Source organism: Argentina silus (assembly GCF_951799395.1).
Source record: "Argentina silus genome assembly, contig: scaffold_103, whole genome shotgun sequence".
NCBI classification, from domain to species: Eukaryota; Metazoa; Chordata; class Actinopteri; order Argentiniformes; family Argentinidae; genus Argentina; species Argentina silus.
Window position 1 is genome coordinate 73,471 of NW_028152546.1, and position 11,024 is coordinate 84,494.

Sequence of the window (11,024 nt, forward strand, 5' to 3'; positions counted from 1 at the left end):
TATTCAGTTATGGGGTTTACTGTACATACTTTTTCTCTGCACTGTTCCTGCTGCAGAGGATGCGTAAACGATTTTCCCATGTTGTTTTTTGGTTGTGGTCTGTGTTTATACATTTAGGCTATTAGTTGTATCCTACTTTTCAGTTTTACAAGTCAAATCTTATGACAGATGAGATGGCACTTCAAACGATAAAATGCAGGTACATTTTGATTACTGCTGCACTACGATACCCATAGATAGACCCAATACATTGGTAACTGCACTACTTATACAGCTCATATACTGCTTATACTGTTCATACTGCATTCTATATTTATTCTGCTTATAATGTTACTGTTAATACATATATTGCTTATACTGCACTACTTATACTGCTCATATACTGCTTATACTGCTCATATACTGCTCATATATTGCTTATACTGCTCTACCTGTATATATTGTTCACATTGCACTCCTTTTGCACTTCTGGTTAGACGCTAACTACATTTCGTTGTCTCTGTACTTGTACTCTGCACAATGACAATAAAGTTGAATCTAATCTAACACCTATTCATTGTCATGTTTTGATGGCATATTGTTCATTCTCATGTTATGATTTAGTTTGTGATTATACACACGTTTTTAGCGTGATGATAGAGACCCACTACCAGACGAGTACAAAACATACACAAGTCACATGCAAATCCCTGCACTGCAGACGACAGACAACAACTGTCTCTGTACAACTAGTCCTGGACCTCCACTAATAGACAGATACAAAGAGAGCAGCATACAGTAGCAGCAGAGCCCAGAGGCGAGGCGAGGCAAGGCAAGTTTATTTATATAGCACATTTCATACACAGAGGCAATTCAAAGTGCTTTACGTAAAATAGATAAAAAGGAAAGAGCATGAAAAAAAAATTAGAATAAAAACGCATAAAAGACATAAAAAAAGAATAGAAGTCACAGTGCATTTTAGGGTCACAGTGCAATTATTAGCGCCAATTTAGTTTCAATTTAAGGCAAAAGCGAAGCCCTTTTTTTTTTTAAGCCCATTTTTGAAAGTAGCCAGTGTTGGGGCTTATCCTAGATCTATGTGTAACATAATAACTGAGAGACCTGCAGCAGGGCAGGTCCTCATCACTGGCTGTCTGCTTTGAGCTGGTTGTCGTTGGACTCCTGGCAGCGGGACAGCAGCTTGAGTTTGATGGGCCGTATGGGCATCAGAGTGTTCTGTAGGTCCATCTCAATGGGGATCTGGTGAGAGTTGACACACAGTTAAAGTATTGTAGCGAACGGCGGGGCAGAGCAGCTTGCCTTAAGCGGGTATCGAACTCGCAACCTTCCGCTTACAAACCGGCCGCGCTAGCCACAACACCAAGAGAGTTAACTCCCTTGGCGGAGCTGCTAACGGGCCTTACACAGGGTCGTTACAGTATGAAGGAACGAGTAAAACAGATGTCAGCGTTACACTATGAATGTTACCTAATACAGTGTCACTGTTACGTTCGGGTAGCATTGCACTATAAATTCAAATAAACTCAAACTCCTGGACAACGTCTCTTGGGTCGACATACATTAAAATGGCCCTATGAAGTCTCGAGGGAGTTTTGCAGAAATACAAATAGCTTTTTTTAAAATCTCACACTTCCATCATTTAGTTACTAAATTTTAGTAGGTAGCCTATACTGAGGATGATTGGCGCCTAGTACTGAAAAATGCAATCTGGGAAATTAAATGGGGAGTACATACTCATGCAGTACGCAAGTACAGAATTGTAGTATGGGGGTTCAAACCCGGGTCTCCCATGTGGAAGACACAAACGCTACTATTAAGCCAAGAGGACATCCTCAAGGTCTGAGAGCGACACTTCAGTTTACATGTCTCAGGCAGGGCTACCTCATCACGCGAGTGTGATTCCAAAATCACCTCTGCTACATATAGAAACGCAACAAAGTCATAGGTACAAAATTATATTTACAATCATTGTATCATTATTTTGTCTCACCTCTGTCTCTTTGCAGACGGTGAAGTTGAACCTCTGTAGAATCTCCACCATCGCCAGTTTCATCAATACCAGAGCGAATCGCATCCCGATACAGTTCCGTGGGCCCAACCCGAACGGCATGTAGGTGTATGGGTCGATGCTCTCCTTGTTCTCCTTACTGAACCTACACACGGAGAGTTCAGAGGAGGAGGGGTTAAAGAACATATCAATTAAATCACAGTAATATGATGGTTATACATGGTTGAAGAAACCTGTTTGTGTTTGGTCGTCGCATTTAGGTTTGTTTTATGGTTGTTTGTGGAACACTGCTCTTATCGTTGCTGTTGTGATTGATATTGTGGTTGTGGTTAAGATGTGGCCCATTACCTCTCTGGTTTGAACTCCTCTGGGTCTTCCCACACATCGGGGTCACGGTGCAAGGTCCAGATGGGTAACATGACAACCATACCCTTGGGGATGGTGATGCCGCTGATCTCAACAGATTTCTTGGCGACTCTTTCAAGTCGATGGGGTACAACCTGAGAGACTCGTTGATCACGCTGTCTAGATAGTCCATCTGCATCAGAGCCTCGTACTGGATAGGAGCCTGAACAGGGATATTACACTCACATGAGCACTAGTGATTGGTCGTTCACGTAGCCGTAGCCCAGAACTAACTCTTTTTCGTCGCAAATCTGAAGAGCTGTTAGTTTTTTGTGTTCTTTTTTTGGGAAATGAACACAGTACTGTACTTATTCTAATCTGCATAGCCTAATTTCATGACACCCGCATACAGAACGCCATTACTTTCAATGTACGTGTGTAATAGAGACTTGCTTTTTTGTTGTACATGAATAAACAAAAAAATCGCTAAATAATGTTATCTTGATAGTTAGAAGAAAATACATTTAGATTCCACTGAACAATGTAAATGATAGATGTACACAAGGATCAATCAGAAGTCAAAATGCCACTAAACTGGGCTGCTTTTAGTGGATTGACTGCTTGGAATACTGAATGTGCTATAGTCTATTATTTCCTATCACAGTCGACAGACTACAAGAAAACTGTCAGGTGGTTCAAATGTGAATAACTTGGTATCCATTCCATTAACTGTGGCCGGGCAGCACCGAACAGCCCAGAGAACATTACCATGGTGCTTTTGAATATTAGGTCCCTATCTGGCAAAACCTTTATTGATCTTATCTCAGAGCGAAAGCTGCACTGTAATGTTTTTATCTGAAACCTGGCTAAACATGAATGCATGTCAGTCTATTAGAAGTAGGGAAAAAATATATTTTCGCTCCATTACTTATTTAGCCATGTCGCTGAGCAGATGAGAATTTCATGATGAATATGAATATGAATAGTACACCATCAACAGCTTCCTCCTGTGATAATGATTTAGTAACCAGCTTCAACACCAAACTAAGGGCAACTATCGACTCTGTAGCACCAGTCAATCTGAAAAAGGCTGTGGCCAAATTTAAAAGAATTTGCAGAAAGTCTGAGCTGACAAAAACTGCAGGTCCACCTTGATATTCTTCGAGAGCATCTTTCTGCTTTTAATAAGGCAATAAAAAAAACGCCAAGCCGGATCATTTCTCAAAATTGATAATGAATCATAACAACTCAAACAGTGCTCTTTTCAACGATTGACAGCCTTATAAATCCCGCCCACAAGACACCTGATGATCTGCTCTCCACCTACAAATGTGAGGAATTTGCAACATACTTCTGAGATAAGAGAAACAATATTAGGTGAGGAGGATCACTCAGGCAAGACCTGAAGATGTGTTTGATGACTTGTTACCCCACCTTCCACCACATGGAAGCACTATGAACTCTTTTGCAGTGGTCATACAGAAATGCTCAGCAAAGTGGGGGTCTGTTCATCTGCACCTAAAACTACCATGGTGAAACCCCTCCTGAAGAAAAGTAACTTAGACTCTTCAGTCCTTAGCGATTTTAGGCCAATCTCCAACCTTCCCTTTTTAAGCAAAGAAATTATAATTCTTGAAAAAAAGGTGTTCAAACTGTTAAATAATCTCCTTCTTCCCAACTGTACCTTTGACATGTTCCAATCTGGCTTTTGTGCCGATCATAGCACTGAGATAGCACTATGTTGTTAAGTTATTAACTAGGTTCTTAATGACCTTAGAATTAATTAATTAATGCTGATGCCAAAATGCTCTTTGTCCTTGTCCTGGTCAAACTGTCTGCACACTTAAAGACACTACTTACAGTAACACTAAGCACCAGGCAAAAAAACAAGGTGTTACCATTGACTCAGATCTTAATTTTGAAACCCATATCAAGAATGTGACTAAAACATATTTGTATCACTTAAAGAAGAGTAAGTAAGTTTGCCGGAAATCTGCCATCGTGGAGAAATTCTGTCTGAAGTTGTCCAAACAACAACATCCTCCCTAATAATAATATATCCCCCCGAAATGAACTTGCAGTGTTGGACATTAGCTGTTGTTTTTCTGCATGCGCACACGATTGGGAGAGGCAGCCACCAGAGAAAGGTCAGTCTACTCCCCTAGAACACCCCTGGCACTCACAACATGTTTATATGCAAACCGAATGTCAGGTAGGACACTGCATTTTAAAAAGCGTGTTTTCCGAACCAAAACAGCGTTCGTAAATGAAATATTTATTCATAAGGGATTTATTATAAGGGATCTTGTTCCCTGATCGCTACCGATTAAAGATAGTCATTACAACCGTTAGGAAGCTTTTAGAAAGCTTGAATATTACATGGACCTTTACAGAACACAGCTGTAAAGATGCAACCTTTCCTCTCCCAGGCTGACACTGAGAGACGAATGCATGCTTGTATTACTAGCAGCCTTGATTACTGTAACACTCTCTTGTCTGGTCGACCAAAGAAAGCTCTTGGCAAATGATACAAAATGCAGCAGCACGAGTCAGATGGAGAGCACATATCACACAAGTCTCTGCACTGATTACCTGTTAGTTTTATAATTTATTTTAAGATGATTGTATTAGTTTAGAAATCACTCTATGGTCATGCACACCACTGCATGTCAGACATGCTTTTAAGGTATATACCCTGTAGATCCCTCAGGTCCTCAGGTACTGGCCTTTTAAGTATTCTGAAGATTCCAACAACACCTATCTACTTCCTGTTTCAAATGAATAATACTGGGCAGAAGTCTGCACAGGGATGCTACAGACACATTAGCACACTGCAAAATACTGTCACCTATCTAACCATCTGTAGGAGTCTGCAGTGCACAGGGGTTACACACTCATCAGTACCCTCTAAAACACTGTCACTATCATATTTCCTGTTCCACATGAATAGTACTATATAGGAGTCTGCAGAGGGGTTACCTTGTTGGGAAACACAGTGTCTATCTCCTCCTGCAGCTTGGTCATGATGTGAGGGTTGGTTGCCAGATTGTAGGCCAGGAAGGACAGAGAGCTACTGGTGGTCTCATAGCCAGCAAAGATGAACATCATTGCCTGGGACAAGATCTCGTGGTCACTCAATCCTATGATGATGGAGAGAGGGGGAGAATGAGAGGGAGGAGAGGGAGAGTGGGAGAAATGGGGTGGTAGGTGTGAGAAAGGGACGAAGTAGAGTATTTCCACGGTGTGTTTGTAGGTATAGGTGTTTGAGGCAGGTACTGTATGTGTGTGTTAGATGCTAGTATACAGTGTGTGTGTGTGTGTGTGTGTGTGTGTGTGTGTGTGTGTGTGTGTTTAAGGCAGGCACCTTTACTCTGCTCCTCTCCCTTTGAGTTGCTGTCTTTCTGCGAGTCTATCATCAGCTGCAGGAAATCTACCCGACTCTGGAAGCAGGCTTACGTCAGATCAAAATCACATGAGAACTACCAGATGCTACCAAATCTCTACAATTGTATTACACAATACTGGCTGAAGATCGTATATTTGATCAGTTATATTTACATACCTTCCTGGTGCTAGCCACGCGATTGGACTTGATCTTCTGAAAGACAGCGTAGAAGAAATCTGTGACCGAGGCAGGGAATAGGGATACCTCCATGTTTGCCATAACAGGACCCATGAAGGGGAAGAATGCTGGATGGACAGGAAATGCCACGGTTACAAACAGGAACAGGAAATACCATGATACGTGACTCCAATCCTATTCAATGCACAGCCCTGTCCAGAAACAACTCCTAGGCTCTATCCCTAGACACTTCTGTATCCAATCCACTCAGATCTCCAAGTGTCCAGCATTTAGGAACTAGAGGTTGGTTCTGGACACGGCCCATGTGTTTGTCAAATGAGTAGAGCGCAAACCATTGGCAGTGTGGTTTATGTCAGTCTAATCAATGAAATCAATAGCTTCATTTATTAAGCACAAAATGACTGAAAGCTATATGGGGGCAGTTGTACCGACTGTGAGGAACAGTGGGCTGAAGATGTCAAACTTGAGCATTTTCTTGAAGTTGGTCACAAAGGGGTCGGAGGGGTTGTGGAGGGAGTCGATGTCGACACTGAATGAAGTACTGACGACCACATCCATACTGTATGGTCCAAAGAACCTGGAACACAACCACACAATCTCTGACCACCAGAACCACAACCACAAAATTAAAGGGGGAGTTCACTGAAATTACAAATTCACCTTATCGTCTCGGAGATAAATACTCACTCCTTTAGTTCAATGGGCTCATCGTTATCAGCCGTCTTCTTCAGATTGCTGACCAAGTTACCAGAGTGCTGCTTCATGATCCTGAGCATCTGAGTTGGGAAGGATACATGGAAAAATATCATGATTGATACGTGGATTAATATGTGCAAAACATATATTAATATCATGTTTGAAACAGGAATTATTTTAATGTTTATATAGCCTGAGAATATACATCCATACAGGATACATTATGTATATAGTCAAAGAATAAGTGACTCCAAAGATGAACTATTATTCTATACTACTTATCGAAGATAAGATCAAATATACTTTATTGTCCCGGATGAAAATTTGTCTTGGATTAATTAATTAAAGTTGCTGCTTCACACAACAACAAACAACAATGAATACACACTATACACATAGTACAAATCACACACACACTCTCACACACTCTCACACACACACACACACACACACACACACACACACACACACACACGCGTCAGAGTTGTTAGTCATTCATTTATTTGTGTTGTATAAAGGAATGAATGAAAGAAGGAGAGGAGAGATGGGACTGTACCTCTTTGATCCGCCCACTGGTGAAGGAGGGAGACAGGACACTGCGGATCCGTCTCCATGCATCATCCTCAGCGATAAACACGGCGTCATACAGAGGCCCGTTGAGATAGATATTCTAGAAAAATTATTATTATTATATACTGCAAGATTAACCTAATATTAATAATGCTATAATAACAATGATATTATCTATTTAAGGAGCCCTTATGTTTTTTTCCCCATACAACAACTTCAATTTAGCGTATTACCCTCCTGTTAGTGAAAAGGGAGTAGCATTCCTTGATGAGGATGGTTTTGATCATGGCTGTGTCCATGATACACAGGATGGGCTGACGGCCATCATAGATCCTACAGACCAGCAAAAACAAAGATAGTTAGATATACACTCACAGAGCACTTTATGAGGAACACTATACTAATACTGGGTAGGGCCTCCCTTTGCTCTCAAAACAGCCTCAATTCTTCGTGGCATTGATTCCACAAGATGTTGGAAACATTCCTTTGAGATTCTGGTCCATGATGACATGATTGCATCACTCAATTCCTGCAGATTTTTCAGGTTCACTTTCAAGATGTGAATCTCCCGTTCTACCACATCCCAAAGGTGTTCTATTGGATTCAGATCCTGGGAAGGCCACTGAAGAACACTGAACTCATTGTCATGTTCATGAAACCAGTTTAAGACAACTTTTGCTTTGTGACATGGTGCATTATCATGCTGGAAGTAGCCATTAGAAGATGGGTCAATTGTGGCCATGAAGGGATGCACATGGTCAGCAACAATACTCAAATAGGCTGTGGCATTCAAGCGGATATATACCGTAGATAGAGACAGACAGACCCATCACAGATCCTGCACTCTTAGAAAAAAAGTGCTACCTAGAAGGGTTCTTCTTCTACTCTCCCTTTGAAGAAACCTTTTGGGTTCCATGTAGAACCCTTTTCCACAGAAGGTTATACAGTACCGTGCGAAAGTAATGGGACAGTGAAGCATTTTTTCTTCTTTTTGGAGTTGAAATGAGAACGTAGAGATTCTCATCTTTTATTTGATGTTATTTGTGTACATATTGGTTTATCATTCAGAAATTACAACATTTTTATGCATAATCCCCCTATTTCAGGCTACACTAAAGTGATGGGACAATTGGCTTGACAGGTGTGTTCGTCAGGTGTGTTCCATCACATAATTTGTGCAGTCTGCTATTGGTGTCTTGTCAACATGAGGACCAAAGAGATGTTATTGAAAGTCAGGGAAGCCATTATGATGCTGAAATATCAGAAAAAAATAGCCAAAACCTTAAACCTACCAAAATCAACAGTTTGGAACTTCATTAAAAGGAAAGAAAGCACTGGTGAGCTAAGAAATCGCAAATGGCAAGGAAGACTTCCAGTGGATAACCAAAAAATGCTCACCATAATTAAAAAAAACAACTAAAAAAAACTGCCCCAAAGATTAGGAACACTCTCCAGGAGGTAGGCGTCAATGAGTCAGAGACTACCATCCGCAGAAGACTTCACCAGCAGAACTACAGAGGCTACACTGCAAGGTGCAAACCACTACTTAGCCACAAGAACACACTGGCTGTCTGCTGATTGACGCTTGACTGTAGATTGTCGCTTTGTGTCAAAAGAACTCCCTAACGCACACTTTTTCAAAGTAGGTGAATTCATCAGATCTGTTTGAAACATTGCATTTTATCCATGCACGACGACTGCTTAGATACTCGCAGCACAGTTGCCCCATATAAATTGCCCATGAGCGCAGAGCTTGTCTTTGTCACTGTAGCAACTTTGCTCCATCAGCGGGAGAAGTCGGTTCGACGCCCCTGTAAGCACATGTTTCTCTAATTCCTTTGTTTCAGGCAAGCCACTGTGACGTCAGACGCCTTTACGCAAACAGCTTTGTATTTGTTTTGACATGCAGGCAGGCAGGCAGGCAGACAGGCAGACAGGCAGGCAGGCAGACAGACAGACAGACAGACAGGAAGGCAGACAGACAGACAGACAGACATGCAGGCAGGCAGACAGGCAGGCAGGCAGACAGACAGACAGACAGACAGACAGACAGACATGCAGACATGCAGGCATTCAGGCAGACAGACAGACAGGCAGGCAGGCAGGCAGACAGACAAACAGACAGACAGACAGACAGACAGACAGACAGACAGACAGGCAGGCAGGCAGACAGACAGACAGACAGACAGACAGACAGACAGACAGACAGACAGGCAGGCAGACAGACAGATAGACATGCAGGCAGGCAAGCAGGCAGGCAGACAGGCAGGCAGGCAGACAGACAGACAGACAGACAGACAGACAGACATGCAGACAGACAGACAGACAGACAGACAGACAGACATGCAGGTAGGCAGACAGACAGACATGCAGGCAGGCAAGCAGGCAGGCAGACAGGCAGGCAGACAGACAGACAGACAGACAGACAGACATGCAGACAGACAGACAGACAGACAGACAGACAGACATGCAGGTAGGCAGACAGACAGACATGCAGGCAGGCAGGCAGGCAGACAGACAGACAGACATGCAGGCAGACAGGCAGGCAGACAGACAGACATGCAGGCAGGCAGGCAGACAGACAGACAGGCAGGCAGGCAGGCAGACAGGCAGACAGACAGACAGACATGCAGGCAGGCAGGCAGACAGGCAGGCAGACAGACAGACATGCAGGCAGGCAGGCAGACAGACATGCAGGCAGGCAGGCAGACAGGCAGGCAGACAGACAGACAGACAGACAGACAGGCAGGCAGACAGACAGACAGACAGACAGGCAGGCAGACAGACAGATAGACATGCAGGCAGGCAAGCAGGCAGACAGGCAGGCAGACAGGCAGACAGGCAGGCAGGCAGACAGACAGACAGACAGACAGGAAGGCAGACAGACAGACAGACAGACATGCAGGCAGGCAGACAGGCAGGCAGGCAGACAGACAGACAGACAGACAGACAGACATGCAGACATGCAGGCATTCAGGCAGACAGACAGACAGGCAGGCAGGCAGACAGACAGACAGACAGACAGACAGACAGACAGACAGGCAGGCAGGCAGACAGACAGACAGACAGACAGACAGACAGACAGACAGGCAGGCAGACAGACAGATAGACATGCAGGCAGGCAAGCAGGCAGGCAGACAGGCAGGCAGGCAGACAGACAGACAGACAGACAGATAGACATGCAGGCAGGCAAGCAGGCAGGCAGACAGGCAGGCAGGCAGACAGACAGACAGACAGACAGACAGACAGACAGACAGACATGCAGACAGACAGACAGACAGACAGACAGACAGACATGCAGGTAGGCAGACAGACAGACATGCAGGCAGGCAAGCAGGCAGGCAGGCAGACAGGCAGGCAGACAGACAGACAGACAGACAGACATGCAGACAGACAGACAGACAGACAGACAGACATGCAGGTAGGCAGACAGACAGACATGCAGGCAGGCAGGCAGGCAGACAGACAGACAGACATGCAGGCAGACAGACAGACATGCAGGCAGGCAGGCAGACAGACAGACAGGCAGGCAGGCAGGCAGACAGGCAGACAGACAGACAGACAGACATGCAGGCAGGCAGGCAGACAGGCAGACATGCAGGCAGGCAGGCAGACAGGCAGGCAGACAGACAGACAGACAGACAGACAGGCAGGCAGACAGGCAGGCAGACAGACAGACAGACAGACAGACAGACAGGCAGTCATGCAGGCAGGTAGGCAGACAGGCAGACAGACAGACATGCAGGCAGGCAGGCAGACAGACAGACAGACAGACAGACAGACAGACATGCAGGCAGACAGGCAGACAGACAGACAGACAGA

The 11,024-nt window shown here is 44.1% G+C and overlaps 1 pseudogene across 1 annotated transcript; it reads right to left on the minus strand.

The window, feature by feature from the left end:
* Positions 1-1,990: 1,990 nt before the first annotated feature.
* Positions 1,991-7,535, minus strand: LOC310824757 (cytochrome P450 3A27-like; annotated as a pseudogene). Its single transcript has 9 exons — positions 7,436-7,535; positions 7,189-7,302; positions 6,624-6,712; positions 6,365-6,513; positions 5,916-6,043; positions 5,718-5,793; positions 5,333-5,493; positions 2,357-2,576; positions 1,991-2,153 (listed from the first exon to the last, which is right to left on the minus strand). The product of its transcript is annotated as a cytochrome P450 3A27-like (transcript).
* Between the last annotated feature and the right edge of the window lie 3,489 nt (positions 7,536-11,024).